The sequence below is a fragment of the Pipistrellus hanaki genome, assembly GCF_964339955.1.
Source record: "Pipistrellus hanaki genome assembly, chromosome: 14".
Lineage (NCBI taxonomy): Eukaryota > Metazoa > Chordata > Mammalia > Chiroptera > Vespertilionidae > Pipistrellus > Pipistrellus hanaki.
Window position 1 is genome coordinate 3,505,987 of NC_140516.1, and position 19,573 is coordinate 3,525,559.

The following is a 19,573-nucleotide window of genomic DNA, read 5'->3' on the forward strand; positions in this document are numbered from 1 at the left end:
CCAGCCGCTCAGTGTCTGCGTGGCACAGGAGCAGTGCCACCCAATGGCATGACCACACCCAGTGCAGTCTAAGACTGCAGGCAGCGGGTGGTCCCAGACCCCACTGTCCTAGAGAGGCGGGCCCGCAGCGGGGAGGGGGCGGTGCTGGCTCTGAAGAAGCAGGTCAGCCTCAGGCCCTGCGGGTGCAGAGAGACCTCTCTCCCTCTGCCCAGGCCAGGCCTCTCGGGAACCCTCTGCCACCGAGCCCAGAAGACGCAGCCACAGGGAAGTCCAGGCCTCCCGGAGCTCCTGCCCGCGCAGAAAAGCCCTCACCAGCCCAGCAGCCCCACCGTTCCCACCGGGCTGCCCGGGGCCCCCGAAGACAGTGAGCCAGCAGCTCCCAGCCCCTCTGCTTCCCGCTCCTCCTCTTGGAGGAAAAGAAGCATGAGCAATCAGCACCCCCCCACCCGCACCCAGCACCCCTCACCCGCACCCAGCACCCGCCCACCCGCCTAAGACGCAAGGTTCCTCTGCTGCCACTGGTTCAAGGCAGAGCCAAAGACTTGCGAGCAGAGCGGGACCAGTGTCCAGCACACCCCCAGCGCCTGCGGGGTGAGCCGGGCCCTCGGGCTGCAGGGCCCCAGAGGCGCAGGGCTGCCCTGTCTGCGGGGCACCCAAAGCTCCCTCCCCCGCCTCTGCTCCCTCCCCGCACCAGGCAGGGGCAGGGCAACCAGAAGCCACCTGCTGCCTGGCCCACTCCTGCACCCTCACCCCACGTAAGGCGGGGAGGGAGGCCCTCTGCAGCCCAAGGCATCAATCTCAGCTGCCTCCAAACTGGAGTCCCCCACCCTGTGTCTGTAGATACTCCTGTCTCCTCCCCAAACCCTGTCCCCCCTGTAGTCCTAGTGCCTCCCCTCCCCACAACCCCGCAGAGGCTGCACCCCAACTCTGCAGCCCCCCAGCACCCCGCACTGGTCTCTGCAGCCCCACTTCAATCCAGAAACTCCGGAGAATCCTGGAGCCACCGCACAGATCTCTGTTGGGCCCCTGATGGGCAAGCCTGGAGCCAGAACTGTGCACAATTGTGTTGTCGGGGGAACAGCTCCGCCCCAGCCCAGGCCCAGCTGCTGCCCCCGCCAGCACCGACGCAGGCGACTCTTGGGAGCTCATCACCCACACCTTCCGCCTGGGGCACCCTGCCAGCTCCGCCAGCCTTCGCTGCCCAGGCAGCTGGAGCCTCTGTGCAACCCCTGCCTCTGGCTGTGACCTAGGCTGAGAGTCAGACACTAGCCCCGCCCACTTCCGGTTGGGGGTTTGGGCAGCACCCGTGGGCCCTGGGAGCAGAGCGGCTCCCAGACCTGAGCTGCGCTTTTGGGCGCTCAGCATGACTGCGGAAACGAGTGGGGTCCCCGCACCACTCAGCCTGGAGAACACTGGACATGCTCTCACCAGAGCACCCCCAGACCGCTGGCACTGGGACAACACCCCCAGAAGAGCCCCTTCCACCATTGCTGTGAGACCCCCCTCCCCAGAGCCCCGCTGGGAGGGCCCTCACCCTGTCCAGAGTTGGCCGACCACAAAACCGTAGAGTCGTCCACCAAGTCGCTTTCCTCCATGTCCAGGGCGAATGCTGGCCCGAAACAGCTTTCTCCAGAAGTAGCCCTGCCCGCTCCCCCGCTGGCTGGCACTGAGATGTACAAGGCGACGTTGAACCTTGCCCTTGGTGACCCAGGAGCTCATGACAGCACCCCGGCCACAGCACCCGCCCGCCCTGCCCTGCGTTCCCCAGAGCCGCTGCTTGGCGGCTGGCGTCCCACCACAGCGGGCGCAGCCTCCATAGGAGGACGGGTCGCTTAGCCTCCCGTGGCCCTGGAGCAGTGGGACCCCCCCTGCCTGTGGTTGACTGAGCCCTTCTCCCCGTTTACTGCCCAGGACTCTTGTCTTCTCCGTAAGTTGTAATAAAGCCTGATCTTGGTTCTCTGCGTAGCTCTCGCGTGTCCGTGTCTGTGGACGGAGGGGAAATGCTGACAGTGCGGGGGCCACGTGGGGCCGGGCCTTATGGTGCACAGAGCCCTGCAGCCCGGCTGATGGGCCTGGGGGCAGCACAGCCCCATGGCTAATGGGACTGAGTCCGATCCTAAAGGGAGTTGGAGTTTAAAGCTGCAGCCAGGAGTGAAGGGGCTGGAGGGAAAGGCAGCAAGGGTCACCCTGGGGTGTGGTCACTGCTGCTTCTCACTCACGTCTCTGAGCCGGAGCCAGCCAGCAGGCTGTCCTTGTGTGCACCGAGTCCACACTCCACCAGTCAGTCCTCTCAGTGGACAATGCTTTCGACTCTTTTTTGTTTGTTTGTTTGTTTTGCTTTTTAACTCCTCAGTTAATCACCTATATACACATCTCACCTGATTTGTAAATAAATAAACTAAATATAAATATAATTGATATCATTTTATTTTAAGCAACAGTGTCTTCTGTAATCTTTTCACATCAGAATTCATTAAACCATAAAACTTATTCTAAATATTTTTTTTTTATTGATTTCAGAGAGGAAGGAAGAGGGACAGAGAGAAAAACATCCATGAGAGAGAATCATTGATTGGCTGCCTCTTGCATGTCTCCCAGTGGAGATTGAGTCCACAAGCCTGGGCATGTGCCCTGACCAGGAATCAAACCATGACCTCCTTGGTTCATAAGTCTACGCTCTATCACTGAGTAATACCAGTCGGGCAAAACATGTTTTTTTATTCCCACAGCCTAATGGTCTTCAAACGGAAAGGCACAGGCAAAGGGTGTGGCTATCAGGTGGGGAAAAATTATTAGGGGAAAAGAAAAGTGCCCAGGTCTCTGTTCATGTTTCCTGTGAAGATCTCATGAGTGGGGCGTAGTGAGTGTGGGGTGCAGGCCAGGTGTCACCGGACCTGCTCTCCAGGGCTCAGGAGGAGGGGAGGGACTCGGCCTTCTTTCCTGGAGTGCCAGAGCCCCTCTTTCACTGTCGCTCCCGAGGGACATTTACAGATGCGAAGCAGCCGAGAGCAGCAGAACGGGCCCAGGGTCTGGTGGGTCTGAGCCCTCGGGCCTCAGGAAGGGCCCCTCCAGGAGCCCTCCTGGCTGCCTCTGCGCCTGCCCAGGGGTTTCTCATGGATGTGTGTGTGGCAGGTTCTGCTTGGCGCTTGTGAAGGCTGCGGCCTGGCAGAGCCTGGCCTGGCTTCGCCTGGCGGACGGAGCTCACATGGGCCAGAAAGTTTAAACGAGTTGACTCACTGCTCCGGACCCCACCATGCACAAATTCATGCAACAGGCTTCTAATATATTATATACTGAGTGGCCAGATTATTATGCGCTCAGAGATCATAATAATCTGGCCACTCAGTGTGTGTGTGTGTGTGTGTGTGTGTGTGTGTGCGTGTGTGAGTGTGTGTGTGTGTATATATATGCCTTCAGGCCCAGGTGGTTTCCCCTGATTGATCCCCAATGGTCAGAATCAGTGTGGCCTGTTGCCGGCTCTCAGACACCAGCTCTGAGGGCCCTACCTCTGCTGGGTCCGGAGGCTCCGACACCACCCAGCACAGGGGCCCGGGAAAGGGATGCCAGGCCAACCCCCTTGTGAATGTCAGAATCCGAGACCAAACGTTAGCATCCGAATGCAGGGGTTTAGAGACAGGAGAGAACTGGGGTCAGGGCGGGGCTTCCGAAGCTGATGGGGTGGTGAGAAGGGCCAGTGCCATCAGATGTGGAATGAACCTTAGGGACAGAGGCAGGAGGGTCTGGTGGGCCACAAGCTGTGAGTAAGGAGGCCCTCTATGAGCACAGGAGTCTGTCCGTGCCTCTGCAGGGTCTCGGGAGGGACGGGGTTGTGAGCTGGGTTGTATGAGGAAGGAATGAGGGGAGGCACCCCCAGGCCTGGCACCACAGCTGCTCTCAGCCAGGCCTCAGCCTGTGCTCAGCCGGGTGCGCACATCAGTCAGCAGAGGGCGGACAGCCAGCTCCATCCCTGAACCACAGAAGCAGCGCCCACCGCTCCCTCCCCAGGGGCCGGCGCTCACTCCCCAGGGCTGGTGGCTGAAGCCCTCTGCCTCCTGAGAGCTGCTTGTGCACAGTGGGCTTGGGAAGGCCTGGCTCTCAGCTGCCTACGGCCACGCCCACCACTGGCCACACCCTCAGGAGGCACAGCCCAAGGTGCTGATGTGTGAAGGTGCTGATGTGTGAAGGTGCTGATGTGTGAAGGAGACTTCCTTTCAAGAAAACCTCATGGCTTTGGTGTGGAATGGAAACATATAGGTGAGAGCTGGGTAAGGCGTGTGCCCTTCCCTCGGTTCAGACACCTCCTGTCTCCCCTCTGAGTAAAACAGTATTACTGCAGTGAAACAGAGAATGACTAGGAAAATGATGTCATCTGTGAAACAGATCTTCCTCAAAGAATCCTCTGGAATTGTCCTTAACGGGCCACAAACATTTAAACATGGTGGTGATTTGTGATGGTCATACATATCACATTGTGCAAGGATCTTCCTGAGCTGTGTGCATACTCATTTGGAGGTGTGCTGTGGCCTCCACTCCAGGCCTGGAAAATAAAGGGCCTCTGGAGACAAGGGAAGCATGGGAGATAAAAACATGCCTCATTTTGAAGGCCCATCTATATAATAAAGAGATATATGCAAATTGACCCTCACACCCTCACAAGATGGCTGTCTATTACCAGGCCAGCAGGGGGGTTAGTGAGGGATGACCAAATGACTGAACAGCAGGTGGGTGACCCGGCTGGGGGGACAGTTGGGGGTGACCAGGCTGGCAGGGGGGGCAGTAAGGGGTGACCAGGGTGGCAGGGGTTCAGCTAGGAGTGACCAGGCCGACAGAGAGGGGGCAGTTGGGGGCAACCTGGCCAGCAGCAGAGGGTCAGTTAGGGGCAATCAGGTTGGCAAACAGAGGCAGTGAGGGGCAATCAGGTCAGCAGGAAGGGGCAGTTAGGGGTGACAGGCAGGCAGGCAGGCAGGTGAGCAGTTAGGAGCCAGCAGTCCAGGATTGTGAGAGGGATGTCCAACTGGACCTAAACCAGCAGTCAGACATCCCCCAAGGGATTCTGGATTGGAAAGGGTGCAGTCTGGGCTGAGGTCCCCCCTCTCTTTCCCGCACAAATTTCACACACTGGGCCTCTAGTCCTATATAATAAAAGGCAAATATGCAAATTATCCCCTCAAATGGAAGTTTAACCAGGAGTTTGACCAGGGGGTGGGGCTGGCCGGCCAACTGCCAGCAGCCCCTCCCCCTGGCCTGCCTGGCCAGATCGGCCCCACTGGTGCATGAATTCATTAAATATAAATGTATGACAAGATCCCATAGCTACAGACTACTGGTCATGCTTCACCATTGCCAAGTGCTTCTCTGGGTGTTAATGATCCCCAGACAGAGAATCACTGAAGAGGGCCTGGAAGGCAGAATTCCTGCCCCGATCCCAGGATCCCGTGGGTTTAGGGACATCGTCCTGTGACTGGTTATGGCTCCATTGACTTGGTGAGGAGAAGATCTTCCTGTTGGGCCATCTCTCATCTCAAGAGGCCCTGTAAAAACAGAGTTTTCTCTGGCTGACGGAAGAAGAGATTGTCAGAGAGATTGGAAGCAGGACAAGGACTGGGTGTGCCCTGGCTGGCGGAAGGTGGTGGGGTGGCCTGCAAGAAGGAATGTAGACAAAATTCTAGAAGCTGAGTGTGGCCTGTAGTTGACAGCCAGAAAGAACCTCTCCTATCATTACAAGAAGATAAATTCTGCCGCCACCGTGCACCCTGGCCAGCAGCCCGGGCCTCGCTGTAGAATGTGGCTCAGCAGCCCTCTGTCTTGCCTGTAAGGCCTGAGAGCATGTGGCGCCAGACGTCTGGCCTGCAGAGCTGTGCTTGGACACGCAGGTGTGGTTGGAGCACCCTGGTCTAAGTTGTTTATGAGGCAGCAACAGGCAGTTCTGTAGAGCCCACACGCAGAACGTTTTGGGAGGACTTTGCTGGAAGGTCGGGAGAGTGCAAAGGCTAAGAACAGGTGTCCAAGTCCATGGAGCCAGTCAGCAAACCAGTCGCTGCCAGTGGAACAATGTCAGCCAATGCTCACTCGCTGTGTTAAGTCTTCCTTGACGCTTGCAAGTTCTGCAATGGTCTTTGCCAAATTCCAACATCATGGAAACAATTTATACTAGAGTACTTAAAATGTAAAAATACTCAGACTCTTAACAAATTCCCTAAATGCAAATGAAATAAAGAAAAAGCAACAAAACCCGAGGCACTCCTGTTTGCACCTTCCGGAGAGCTCCATGCATCATGCAGTGCTCCTGCTGGGCACTCTTGCAGCGGTGCAGCCTCTGGGGTTGGCGGGGTCCACACCCCCACGCCTGGCGGCTGACAGCTGTTTTTCGTGCCCTTGTACGTTTTTCCCGTCACTGTAGCTCAGACCACCTTGAAAGGAAACAAACATACACTTGTCCAACATGCCATAGCGGTGATATGAGAAATGGACATCGAGGAAGCTGCTGATAGAGTAGAGTCTCTGGATTAAGCATCTGGATCCATGAAGGCGAAGGGTCCAGAAATGCATTGCATTCAATTGTGGGAGGGTAGAAAAAGTATGAAAGACAGGCATTTGGCAATTGGTATCAACTGCAAACTGACAAAGTCCTTTGTCTTAGTAACTAAGTTTTCAGTTTATTCTGAGATTGCCAAGGTTGGGCTAAAATGCAGACTGGAACAGACCATCACCAGGAACGGTTAGCGACAATCACAGTGTGTGGGGCACTCCCCAAGCATCTCACTGAACTCACACGTGGCCAGTGGTGGCAGGACGCTGAGCGGCCGGGAGGGCGGCTGCCGCCCGCTGGCCTCGGACTGTCCTGGGGAAACACCCCTGTGTTATTTTTAACACGATGATGCTTGAGGGGCTTTCTGCCCGACATCCTTTTTCAGATTAGGGGACGTCTTTTCTCAATCCAGGTTAAGTTTTTCGTTCACACGGGAGGATGTGGAATTTTATCAAATGCATTATGTGTTTTGATTAAGAGAACAATTTTTTGATAATTTACCATACCAACCAGTTTATTGTTTAATATTTTTCCAAAATATTTATTTCAAATTTTTAACTTTGCTGGCCCGTCCAGCACATGGTGCCCGCCTACTGTTCCTCTCTCCTTGTAAACCTGTAAGGACAACCTCGCTGCTCCTGCCGCTCAGCCTCCCTCTGGCTTTTTACTTCAGTCCGGACAGCGGCAAATCTCAATGGTTTCAGCCTTCCATTTGCAGTGTCTGCCATCGCCTGATTGCTGGTTCCGGCTCCTCTGCTTTGCTTTGCTCTGTTCTAGTGCACTGAGATTCAGGCTCCATTCCCGGGGCAGGTGGCAGGGCGGCAGGAAGCCTCTCACTTCCTGTTTGTTGTCGCACAGGTTTTAATGTGTAGTCTGTGTCTGTAGGTGTGTGTCTGTGTGTATGTATAGGGGTGCCTGTGTGTCCATAGGTGTGTGTCTGTATATGTAGGTATATGTCTGTGTGCATATATGTGTGCCTGTGTATATGTAGGTGTGTGTCTGTGTGTGAGTATCTGTGTGTCTGTGTATGTAAGTGTATGTCAGTGTGTCTGTATGTGAGTATCGTTTGTCTGTGTATGTAGGTGTGTGTCTCTGTGTGTATGTGTGTATCTCTGTGTGTCTGTGTATGTAGGTGTATGTCTGTGTGTATATATGTGTGCTGTGTGTATGTAGGTGTGTGTCTGTGTGTCTGTGTGTCTGTGGCATGCCCCTGTTGTTCTAAGAATGACTCTAGGGCTGGTTGCACATCCTGGACTCTCTGGATAAGGAGACCCACAGGATACATGGAATCCCTCCAAAGGGTCCAGAACTTTTCAGCTGAGCCCTTGTAGAGACCCTTTGGGGACCTGAAGAAAGCTCTGCTTAGACCCTCTTTCCAACAAAATCTTCAGACCCACACGTTCTGATGACTATTTCAGGGGAGGGTGTATACCCCACACTCCCAAGCCTTCAGGTTAAAATCCCTTTTGTTCATCGTTTAACCAAACCTAGGTGTAATATGTGCTCCCCAGGTGTCTTCACCAGAACGGCTGGGCTTTTGAGGAAATGGCTGGCTGCTTCCACTGGGAGGGCCTCAGGCAGGAAAGCGCACCAGCAAGGAGTCTGGGAGGCAGCTCTGGCCTTTGGGCGGGGCTCTGTCGGGGCCTGGTTCCAGCTCTGCCCCCAGCTTCCTTGGTGCCCTGGACAAGTCCCTTCCCTCCCAAGGACCCCGTTCCTACACCTGGAGAAGGAAGCATGGGCCTGTGCCCCTGGAAGGCCCACCGTGTCAGTGTAGTGTGGGTTCCTGGCCAGGCTGGGGGAACACTTTGTCTCTGGGCCAGTGGCCTGGACCTGCATCTTCTCTCAGGTTTGGGGTGCAAATGGAGGTTCTGCCTGGCTCCGCTGCGATCATCTGATCAGAAGGCTCTCCTGGCATCCTGATTGGTACCTGAGAGGGGCAGGGGTAGGGCGTTGCAAGTTTGCACAAAGGGCCTCAAGCAGCCATTGGCCCCAGATCTGCAAGCAGAAGGCAGGACCTAACCATCACAAGTTGGTGGCTATTTCTAAATTTTGTGTTTTTTGGGGCACATCATTTTAGTAATCTGAGCTTCCACCTACTCCGTGTGCACAATGACTTTATGAGATGGGTGAGGTTGTCCCTATATTGCAGACAAAAAAAAAAAAAAAAAACTGGTTCAGAGGGGAAGAGTGAATTGCTCAAGAGCACACAGCCAAGAAGAGATAGCGTTGGGACTATATCTTTGCCAATAAATGTTATTGTGTTTTTCAGGTGGATAACTGTAAGAGGGATTGCTGAGTTATCTTCTGGGGAACCACCAGCCTGCTTTCCAGTCCACATTCCCACCAGCAGTGAAGAAGGGTTCCCTTTTCTCCAACACTAATTACTTTTCTGGTTGATACTAGCCATTGTAACAGGTGTGAGATGGTGTCTCATTGTAGTTCTGATTTGTATCGTTCTAATAGCTAGTGAAGTTGAACAACCTTTTCATATTATTAGCCATTGGTATGTTTTCTCAGGAGAGGTGTCTGTTCAGGTCCTCTGTCCATTGTTTTAATTGGATTGTTTGATTGTTTGGTGTTAAGTTGTATGAGTTATTTATATATTTTGGATATTAATCCCTTGTCAGAACTGTTGTTTACAAAAATCATCTCTCATTTGGTTGGTTGCCTTATTGTTCTGTTGCCAATTTCTCTTGGTGTGTAGAAGCTTTTTAGTTAGATATAATCCCATTTATTTTGACTTTATTTCCCTTGCCTTTGGGGTCAAATCACAAAATCTTCTCAACCACCAAGGTCCATAAGTTTAGTGCATATGTTTTCTTCTATGTAATTTATTGTTTCAGGTCTCACATTTGTTCTTTAATCCATTTTGAATTAATTAATTAATTTTATAATCTTGTTTCATTCTTTTGCATGGCTTTCCAATTTTCCCAGCACCATTTATTGAAGAGACTTTCTTTTCTCAGTTGTGCATTTTTGGCTCCTTTGTCAAAAATTATTTGCCCAGATACAAGTGGTTTTATTTATGGGTTTTCAGTTCTGTACCATTGGTTTTCTGCCAATACCATGCTGTTTTGATAATTGTAGCTCTGTAGTACAATTTGAAATCAGGTTGTGTTATACTTTCAACTTTGTTCTTTTTTATTATGATTGCTTTGGCTATTTGGGGTCTTTTGCCATTTCGTACAATCTGATGTGTTTTGTTGTTGTTGTTGTTCTATTTCTTTAAAAAATGACATTGAAATTTTGATGGAAATTGCATTAAATCTACATATTGATTTGGGTAATATGGCCATTTTAACTATGTTAATTTTTCCAATCCATGAACACAGAATTCTGTGCCATATCCAGCATAGTGAGGGATGAACCTGAGGGGGGCTAGTGAAGGATTAAAGAAGACAGACAAGAGAATACAGTTGGGGCTAGGTGAATCACTGTGCCTGGACACAGAAAGGCCCAGTTTGTAAGCTGAAGCTTTATTTTATAGTCAGATCACAAGGCAAAACAAGGGAAGTGGTCAATATGTTTACAATGTTCTTGTGAGTTTCACTTGTTTTGGCAGCACTTACTGCACCTCCCACAGTCCATTAGCTACTTAGGAAGGAGCAAAGGTCAAGCTTAATTATGCTAGGAGGACTCTGCCCTCCAAGCTGGGACTTGTTTGTGGCCCTGCCACCAGTCAGTTCCAGGCTTAACCCTATAGTTGCTCCCTACAAATAACTTTCAATTTCATTGTATGTTTTTCAATTTCTTTTAATAGTGCTTTGTAGTTTTCAGTATATATGTCCCTCACATCTTTTGTTAAGTTTATTCCTTGGTATTTTATTCTTTTGATTGCAATTGCAAAAGTAATTTTTTCCCATTTTTTTCTTTAGTCTCATTATTAGTATACTAGAGGCCCAGTGCACATAATTCATGCACTCGGGGGCAGGGGAGTCCTTCAGCCTGGCCTGCATCTTAGCAGTCCGGGAGCCCTTGGGGGATGTCTGACTGATGACTTAGGTCCACTCCCCAGGAGGAGTATGCCTAAGCCAGAAGTTGGACATCCAACCATCGCCTGCACTCGCCAGCCGTGAGCCTGGGTTTCTGGCTGTGCGGCACACCCCCTATGGTAGCACCCTGACCACCAGGGGATAGCTCCTACATTGAGTGTCTATTCCCTGGTGGTCAATGACCATCATAGTGACTGGTTGTTCCACCGTTTGGTCAATTTTTATATTAGCCTTATATTATATAGGATAGAAAACCAGTAGATTTTTACACATTGATTTTGTATCCTGCAACTTTGCTGTATTTGTTTCTAATAGTTTTTTTTTTTTTTTTTTTTGGTGGAGTGTTTAGGGGTTTCAATATACAGAATCATGTTATCTATAAAAAGTGACAATTTTACTTCTGCCTTTACAATTTGGATGCCTTCTGTGCCTGCTTGCTCTAGCTAGGACTTCCAGCACTGTGCTGAATAAGAGTGGTGAGAGTTGTCATCCTTGCCTTGCTCATTCCTGATTTTAGAGGAAAAGCTTTCAGTTATTCACCACTGAGTGTGATATTGGCTGAGGATTTGTCATATATAGTGTTTATTATGTTAAGGTACTTTTCTTCTATGCCCATTTTATTCAGTGTTTTAATCATAAATAGATGTTGTATCTTATCAAATGCTATTGATAAGATCATATGACTTTTAAAATGTTTTTATTGATATCAGAGAGAGAAAGGGAGAAGGGGAGAGAGATAGAAACATCAATGATGAGAGAGAATCACTGATTGGCAGTCTACTTCAGACCCTCTGGGGATCGAGCCCTTAACCCAGGCATGTGCCCTGACCAGGAATAGAACTGTGACCTCCTGGTTCATGGGTCAACCATTGAACCACACCAGCCAGGAAGATCATATGATTTTTAAACTTTATTTTGTTAGTGTGGTGTATTACATTGCTTATCTTGAACCATCATTGTGTCACTGAAATTAACCCCACTTGATCAGGATGCATTGTGTTTTTTTATTTTTATTTTATTTTTTATGTATTGCATTCAATTTGCTAGTATTTTGTTTAGGATTTTTGCATCTGTGTTCATCATTGGTCTCTAGTTTTCTTCTTTTATGTTATCCTTGCAAGGTTTTGGTGTCAGGATTACATTGGCCTCATCAAATGTGTTAGAAAGTATTGCATCTTCCAAATTTTTTGGAAGAGTTTGAGGAGGATAACTTTTAAATCTTTGAACATTTGATAGAATTCACTTGATTAAGCCATCTGGTCCTGAACTTCCATTTTTAGGGAGGTTTTTGATGGTTTCAATTTTCTCACTGCTGATCAATATATTTAGATTTTCCAATTCTTCATAATTTAACCTAGGAAGGTTATATATTTCTAGGAGCTTATCCATTTCTTCTAGGTTATTGAATTTGGTGGCATATAGTCTTTCATAATATTCTAGAATAACCTTTATATATCTGTGGTGACTTTTCCTCTCTGATTTTGTTTATATGGGTCTTTTCCCTTTTTCCCTTAGTGAAGTTACCCAGGGATTTTTCTATTTTACTAACCTTTTCAAAGAACCTGCTCTTTGTTTTATTACTTTTTTGTATAGTCTCTTTGTTCTTTATTTCATTCAATTCTGCTCTGATTTTTAGTATTTCCTTTCTTCTACTGTCTTTGAGTTGCCTTTGTTGTTCTTCTATTTTTTTTTTTTTTTTTAAGATTTAATGTTAGGTTGTTTACTTGGGATTGCTCTTGTTTCTTGAGATAGGCCTGCAATGACATAAACTTTCTTCTTATTATTGCTTTTGTTACATTTTTTTGCAATTTCATTTTCATTTGTCCCCTTACAGATCTTTTAAAAATATGTATTTTTATTAATTCCACTGAGCTGGGTTGTCTATATATATCTTTAAAAAATATTTTATTGATTTTAGAGAGAGGAAGGGAGTATAGAGATATAAAAACATCACATCAATAAGAGAGAAACATATATCAATTGCCTCCTGCATGCCCCCTACTGGGGATTGAATCTGCAACCTGGGCATGTGCCCTCACCAGGAATTGAACCAGTGCCTCTTAATTCATGGATCGACACTCAGTCACTGAGCCACACCAGCTGTGCTTTATATATCTTTTGATCTCATCTTTTATTTATTATTTGACTTAGACATTATTTAGTAGTATGTTGTTTAATCTCCACGTATTTGTGGGTTTATTTCCTTTTTGCAGTTGCTTTCTAATATCAAGGCATCGTGGTCAGAGAATATATTTGGTATAGTTTCAATCTTCTTGAATGCCTTGATGCTAGTTTTTTTTTTTTTTTTTTTGCACAGAAAACAAGTATATTTGGTGAATGCTGATGGCAAACATCATCTAAGAGATACAAGCTGGGGAAAGTGCAGTGACAGAACTCAGGAAGCCTTGGGGCTAATACAGTCTCAATAGGGGAAGGCACAGGCTCTGGGCACACGGGGAATGTCTTCAGCCATTCAACACCATCCGGACGAGCTCCGCCCCCCGGGCCGTCACCCCGACAGGATATGCCTCACAAATGCTTCATAGCTGATACAACCATTGCTGTCCTCGTGTCCTGCCACCAGCATCTCTACTTCTTCCTCTGTCATCTTCTCCCCCAGTGTGACAAGAACATGCAGGATCTCGGCACCCATGACAGTGCCGTTCCCCTCCTTGTCAAACACCCAAAGGCCTTCGACATAGTCCTCCTAGGTGCCCTGGTCCTTGTTCTTGGGCACGGTCTGCAGCATGGGCAGGAAGTGCTCAAAGTCCAGCACCTTCAGGTTCATCTCATCACTCTTGGGTTCCCCAGGACTTTGAGCATTTCAGCTTTGGTGGGATTCTGGCCCAGGGCCCACATCATGTCCCCACACTCGCTGTACAGGATCTTGCCATCCCCTGTTTGGTCAAACAGCTGGAAGGCCTCCTTGAACTCTGCGGTCTGGTCCTCGGTGAAGTCACACATCTTGACTGCCGAGCTCTCGTTGATGCTAGTTTTGTGATCCAGCATATGGTCTATTATTGGGAATGTTCCATGTGCACCGGAGAAGCATGTGTAATCTGCTGTCCTCGAAGTAAAGGTTCTTTAAATGTCAATTACGTATGTCCATTTGGTCTAGTGTGTCATTTAAGGTTGATGTTTCCTTATTGATTTTCTGTTTGGATGACCTATCTGGGCTATGTTTTGATCTGTTTTTTCCTTTGCTTCTGTGAGTAGTTGCTTTATATATTTCAGTGCTCCCTGATTAGGTGCATATAAATTAAGACATGTTATGTCTTCTTGACATAGTGTCACCTTTATCATTGCAAAATGTCCATCTTTGTCTCTTGTTATCTTGAAATATGTCAGACATAAGTATAGCTACACCTGATTGTCTGTGGATATTTTTTATCTGGAGAATCATTTCCCACCCTTTTATTGGAATCTACCTTTGTCTTTGCAGCTTAGATGTGTCTCTTGAAGGCAGCATATGGTTGGGTTTTGGCTTTTGATCCATTCTGCTACTCTGTGCCTCTTTATTGGAGAATTTAGACCATTTACTGAGGGTAATCATTGATGTATGAGGATTTCCGATAGCGTATCATCTTTTGTTTTCTGGTAGCTCTGTGCCTCCATTGGTTCTTTTCCTTTAAATTTCTGTCTAAATTTTGGTGGTATTTCATATTTCTTTCCTCTTTTTAATTTTTTAAAAAATCTTTGTGTGTTAGTTTGGGGATTTGTGTGTGTGGTTTCATTAGGTTTATAACAAATAAAGTTGTACATTTTTATTTTGAGTGCATCTGATCTCCATCCTCCTTTGCCATTTCAGATCTACACCCACTTCTCTCTTATGTTCTTATTGTCACAAATTATTCCTGTTCGTGCTGTAAGTTTTTTGGTAATCTTACTCATAGTGTTGTGACCTTTTGTTATTTGTTTCAGGTAGAATAATCCCCTTGAATATTTCTTTCAATGGAGATTTTTTGGTGATAAAATCCCTCAGCTTCTTATGTCTGGGAAAGTCTTTATTTCTCCTTCATAATTAAAGGAAATTTTTGCTGGATAAATTATTCTTGGCTGATAATTTATCTTTTTCAGTCATTTGAATATATTTTGTTCAACTCTTTCTGGCTTGTAGAGTTTCTGCTGAGAAGTCAGATAATATTCTGATGGGTTTTCCTTTGTAGGTAATTTCCTTCTCTTCCGTGTTGGCTTTGAGAATTTTTTCTTTGTCATTAATTTTTGACACTTTTAATACAATGTGCCTTGGAGAAAGACTCTTTGGATTGAGGAAACTAGGCGTTCTGTTTGCTTCTTGGAAACAAAGATCTAGTTCTTTCCTAAGTTTGGGAAGTTCTCATCGGCTGTTTGTTTAAATGTGTTCTGCATTCCCTGCTCCCCTCTTCTTCTGGTATGCCTATTGTTTTAGTATTGCTTTTTCTTATGGAATCAGATAATTCTCATATAGCTCTTTCATTTTTATTTTGTTGATGCTTCTCTCTTATTCTCTCTGTGTCATTTCTAGATTCCTACATTTAATGTCACTAATTCTTCCATCTGGTTTGCTATGCTCAGTAGTTCACTCCTAATCTCCTTATTGTATGTTTAATTTCTAGGATTTCTGGTTGGTTCTTTTTTAAAGTTTCAGTCTTGTTGGTAAAGTACTTGTTTTGTTCATTGGTTTGTTTTCTGAGTGCATTGAATTGCCTGTCTGTATTTTCTTGCATCTCATTGAGTATTCTCAGAACTGCAGTCTTGAAAGCTGATCATTTATAACACATATTCCATGTGTTCCAGCTTGTTTTCTGCAGATTTTTCATTTTTTCCCCCCTGAACTTCCTCGTTACCATGGTTATTCATTGTATTTGCTGGCCTCCTCTTGTCTAAGCATATATGTATGTATATACCGTGTTTCCCAGAAAATAAGACATCCTCTGAAAATAAGACCTACTTACAAGTTTCCTTCTGAGTGAAATATAAGGCATCCCCCCGAAAATAAGCCCCCCCCCCCCCCCCAGGCTAAACATGAGAGATTTGGTCCATTGATTCTGAAAGAAATGGAGTCACAAGAAATTCACCAGGAAATTCAGGAATTGAATTGTTATGATGATGTTCTAGAATATGATGACATGATTGTTATTGAATAAATGAGTAAATTCTTGATACTGTAGGATTCACAGTTTGTCTGGTTTGTGTTGACAACTACTGTACTGTATACAGGTAATAAATTTCCTTTATTTTCATTTAACAATAAATGTGTACTGAATTCTTCTTCATGGAAAAATAAGACATCCCCTGAAAATAAGACCTAGTGCATCTTTGGGAGCAAAAATTAATATAAGACACCATCTTATTTTCGGGGAAACGGTAGTATTGGTTGGCCCTTCTCTAGCAGTTTTCTCTAAAGAGGTCTTTCTACTATTGTCCAGTAGATGGCACTGAGTCACAAGATTTTTACCTAGTGATCTCCCGAACTTGACCTCCATGGCTCCCATAAGATAGTATAGCTGTGCTGCGTGGGATGGGGTTTGTTTTGCCCCCACTGTAATGGTGATCCTGGACCCCTTGGGGCCCCCACCCTCCCAAGTGGGGAAAGCAGTAATTCTACTGCAATAGCTCTCGGTTTCAGATAATGTGCTCCTTGACCCCACACCAAGAGCAATGGAAGATGTGTTTTGTGAGTCATGGGATGGCAGGCTCTGTAGTTGTTTCTTGGTCTGAAACACCACCACCCGACAGTGGACAGCTGCACAGCAGAACCCTTTTGCTCTGTCCTTGCTCAGGCATCTCTGTCGGCTCAATTGCTGTTTGCCCTGCTTGCCCTGCTGGACTGTGCATCACAACTCTCTGTTCCTTTGGATGCATGGCTGCATTTCTGGCTGTCTGAGCTCTCCTCTCTTCTTGCCTCCCTGTTTATTCCCAGGTGCTCCTCCTTAGATGCTTCATGCATGGGTCTCTCAGGCGTGTCTCTGTGTTGAGTAGGGAGTTCTTTGTAAAGTTATAGTTGGTTAACTTCTTGTCTCTATGGCAGGGGGAGACACCAAGGGGATCTCTCACACCACCATTCCTCTGATGTCTCCACTTAAAATCTTCTCTCTGTAATAAGCATTTGAGGTTGGACGTTTCCTTTTGTTACCATGATCTCCTTTGGGAACTGACATGTGATAGAGGGAGCTGTGAGGCACCAGTGATTGAGAGAAGCAGCTGAAAGCTAATGGAAGACTATGGTCAGGCAGGGGAGGAGCTCTGGACCCTGAATCCAGGAGCAGGGAGCGGGGCTAAGGGAGCAGATGCAATGGCTACCGGCTGCTAACTGCAAATCTCAAGGGACAGAGCACCGTGTCTTCTTTAATAGACGCAGTTCTGTGTGCCTGTGGTATTGTGGGTCCTCAAAGCATGGGGCTCAAGACAGCCCCCCCCCTGCTTTCTGGACATTAGCATTTTCTGCCAGTGCTCATGTGGGCACTCCTGAGCCTGTCTCTGTGGCAGTGTGCTGTCAGGGTCACTGCTCCTCCAGCAGAGAACGGGCTGTCACAGGACCTGGAGGCTGCCATGCTGACCTCAATCTCCCCCTTAGGACATAGCACATAGGTGCTGGGGTTCAGGGGCCTTGGGGATAGCACGCTGGCACTGTTCTCTCAGGGCCCCCTGAGTGCTGAGCCCTGTGGCCACTCCCGTGAAGCAGAGCACAGCCTCCCTGCAGGAAAACTTCCGGGCTTGCTGCTCCTGGGCGGGGAGCTGCAGCTGCAGAAACGCTGGGGACTCAGTGCCACTCAGCAAAGAAACAGCAAAATCATAACTAGTGCTTCTCCAGACCAGCTTAAACTAGTGCTCCTTGAAAAAATGTCTTCCTCTTTTTTCTCTTCATCATTAGATGCTGCAAAGATGGCCCTTCAAACTCCTCCCTTCCTTGTGCACATGCCCTTCTTCCCATGACATGGAAGCCATGCTGACATTTCTGCACCAAGCCTCATGCCTCATTTATTTGGACCTTGTTAGCCTTTGAGTTTGACATGCTTGCCCCAAGAAGTCACGCCATGCTGTAGAGGCTCCTCCAGGCTAAGGAGTGATAGGAGGCCAAGCAGGGACAGAGCCCCAAGTATCAGTCATGGAAGTAAAACCCTGTGCATCTTCCAGCCCCTTTCGGCCCTGCAGCGAATGCAGCTGGCAGCCCCAGTGGCAGTGCTGCCCTGCCCAGCCCTGCCAGGCCCTGCCCAGCCCTGCTTGCTTACTGCCCTGCCTTATCAAGAGAAGCAATGAGCTGTATTTAAGCCACTGTACTGTGTTATCCAGCAGCAGATGTCTACAACCCGCTCCAATAAAACATGGACAACTTTGACAGTCAAATGTTTGATTGAGAACCTACTGTTTGCCAGGTTCCCTGCCTGGGGCTGGGGCTACAGAAATAAACACGAACAGGTCCTTGACTCGAGTGCCCAGTGCCTGGAGGCAGTGCTAACAGAATGGTTTGCCTCACGGATGAGCAGTAGGGAGAGTGGAGGTGCTGTCATGAGCAGGGAGGAAGGAGAGTCTATTCCGGAAAGACCTTCAGGGCAAGAAATGTCCCTGGTTCCTCTGCACAGCAACAACCAGGGTGTGACATTTCTCTCCAGGACTTTATGTGGATGGATTTCCTCATAGATGCAATGAAGATGCTGGTTACAGACGATGACAGAGACCATGCACCAGGCCATGTGAATCATCTCATTGCTTTCTTCCACCATGAAGAAGGGCATTGTTCTGTCCCGTTATACTGCTGAGAACACTGAGGCTTAAGGACCTGGACACTTGCCCAAGGTCAGGCAGTTGCTGAGGGACAGAGGCAAGACTCAAAGCTCAGCTGCTCTTTACATAACTGTATAAACCCTCCCAGTATTAAACATGACATCTGCAATGGCATATTAATAACTAGAATATTGTATTTTAAAGTCTCCCAAAATTGAACACCTCATATTACTTCCAGCATTCAAAGGGCACCTTTTCACATTGAGTTTTGCTTTTGCATTTATTTCTGTCCTCTGCCCCCATTCCAATATCTAAAAAAAGAATTTGGGCATATATATATATATAAGCCTTTTGTGATTATTGGGCCATTTTATTCTAAAATGTTTTGAGTTAGAGTTAACATTCTGTATTATTTTATACTAAAGGCCCAGTGCATGAAATTTCATGCATGGGAGGGGGAGGGTCCCCTCAGCCCAGCCTGTGTCCTCTCCAATCGGGGACTTTTGGGGGATGTCCAACGGCTGGTTTAGGCCCAATCCCAGCCTAAACTGGCAATTGGTCATCCCTCTCACAATCCTGGACTGCTGGCTCCTAACAGCTTACCTGCCTGCCTGATTGCCCCTAACTGCCTCTGCCTGCTGGCTTGATCACCCCTCACTGCCCCCTTCTGCCAGCCTAGTTGCTCCTAATTGCCCTTCCCCTCTCGGCCTAGTCACCACTAACTGTCCCTCCCCCCTGCTGGCCTGATCACCCCTAACTGCCCCCTTCTCCCCACCCCCCCTGCTGGCCTGGTTGTCCATGCAGCCCTCCCAACTGCCCTCCTCTGCTGGCCATCTTGTGGTGGTCATTTTGTGTCCCCATGGGGACAGGATATATGACCACATGGGGGCAGCTATCTTGATCTTGTGTGTTGTAGTGATGGTCAATCTGAATATTACTCTTTTATTAGATAGGAGGATAGAGGCCTGGAACATGGGTGGGGGCCAGCTGGGTTGCCCTAAATGGTGTCCCTGATCAGGATAGGGGTTCCCTTGGGGCGTGGGGCGGCCTGAGTGAGGGGCCTGTGGTGGTTTGCAGGCCAGCCATGATCCCTGGCAACCCAAGCAGAGGCCCTGGTATCTGGGATATATTTATCTTCTACAATTAAAACTTTCTAGCCTGGAGTGAAGCCAAGACTTCTGCTCGCTCTGTGGTGGCAGCCATTTCTGGTGGGGTTTATTCACCTTGTATAATTGAAACTTTGTAGCCTGAAGTGGAGGCCTAGGCCAGCCAGGGCAGGTGGAAAGCTTGGCTTCCTCCGTAGGTAGGGGAAAACCTAGCCTGCTCTCTCCACCTCCGTGGCTGCAGC

General features: G+C 48.1%; 1 pseudogene across 1 annotated transcript; it reads right to left on the reverse strand.

Annotated features, from left to right (window-relative positions):
* Positions 1–12,813: 12,813 nt before the first annotated feature.
* On the reverse strand, positions 12,814–13,499 carry LOC311632440 (myosin light polypeptide 6-like; annotated as a pseudogene). Its single transcript has one exon. The product of its transcript is annotated as a myosin light polypeptide 6-like (transcript).
* Between the last annotated feature and the right edge of the window lie 6,074 nt (positions 13,500–19,573).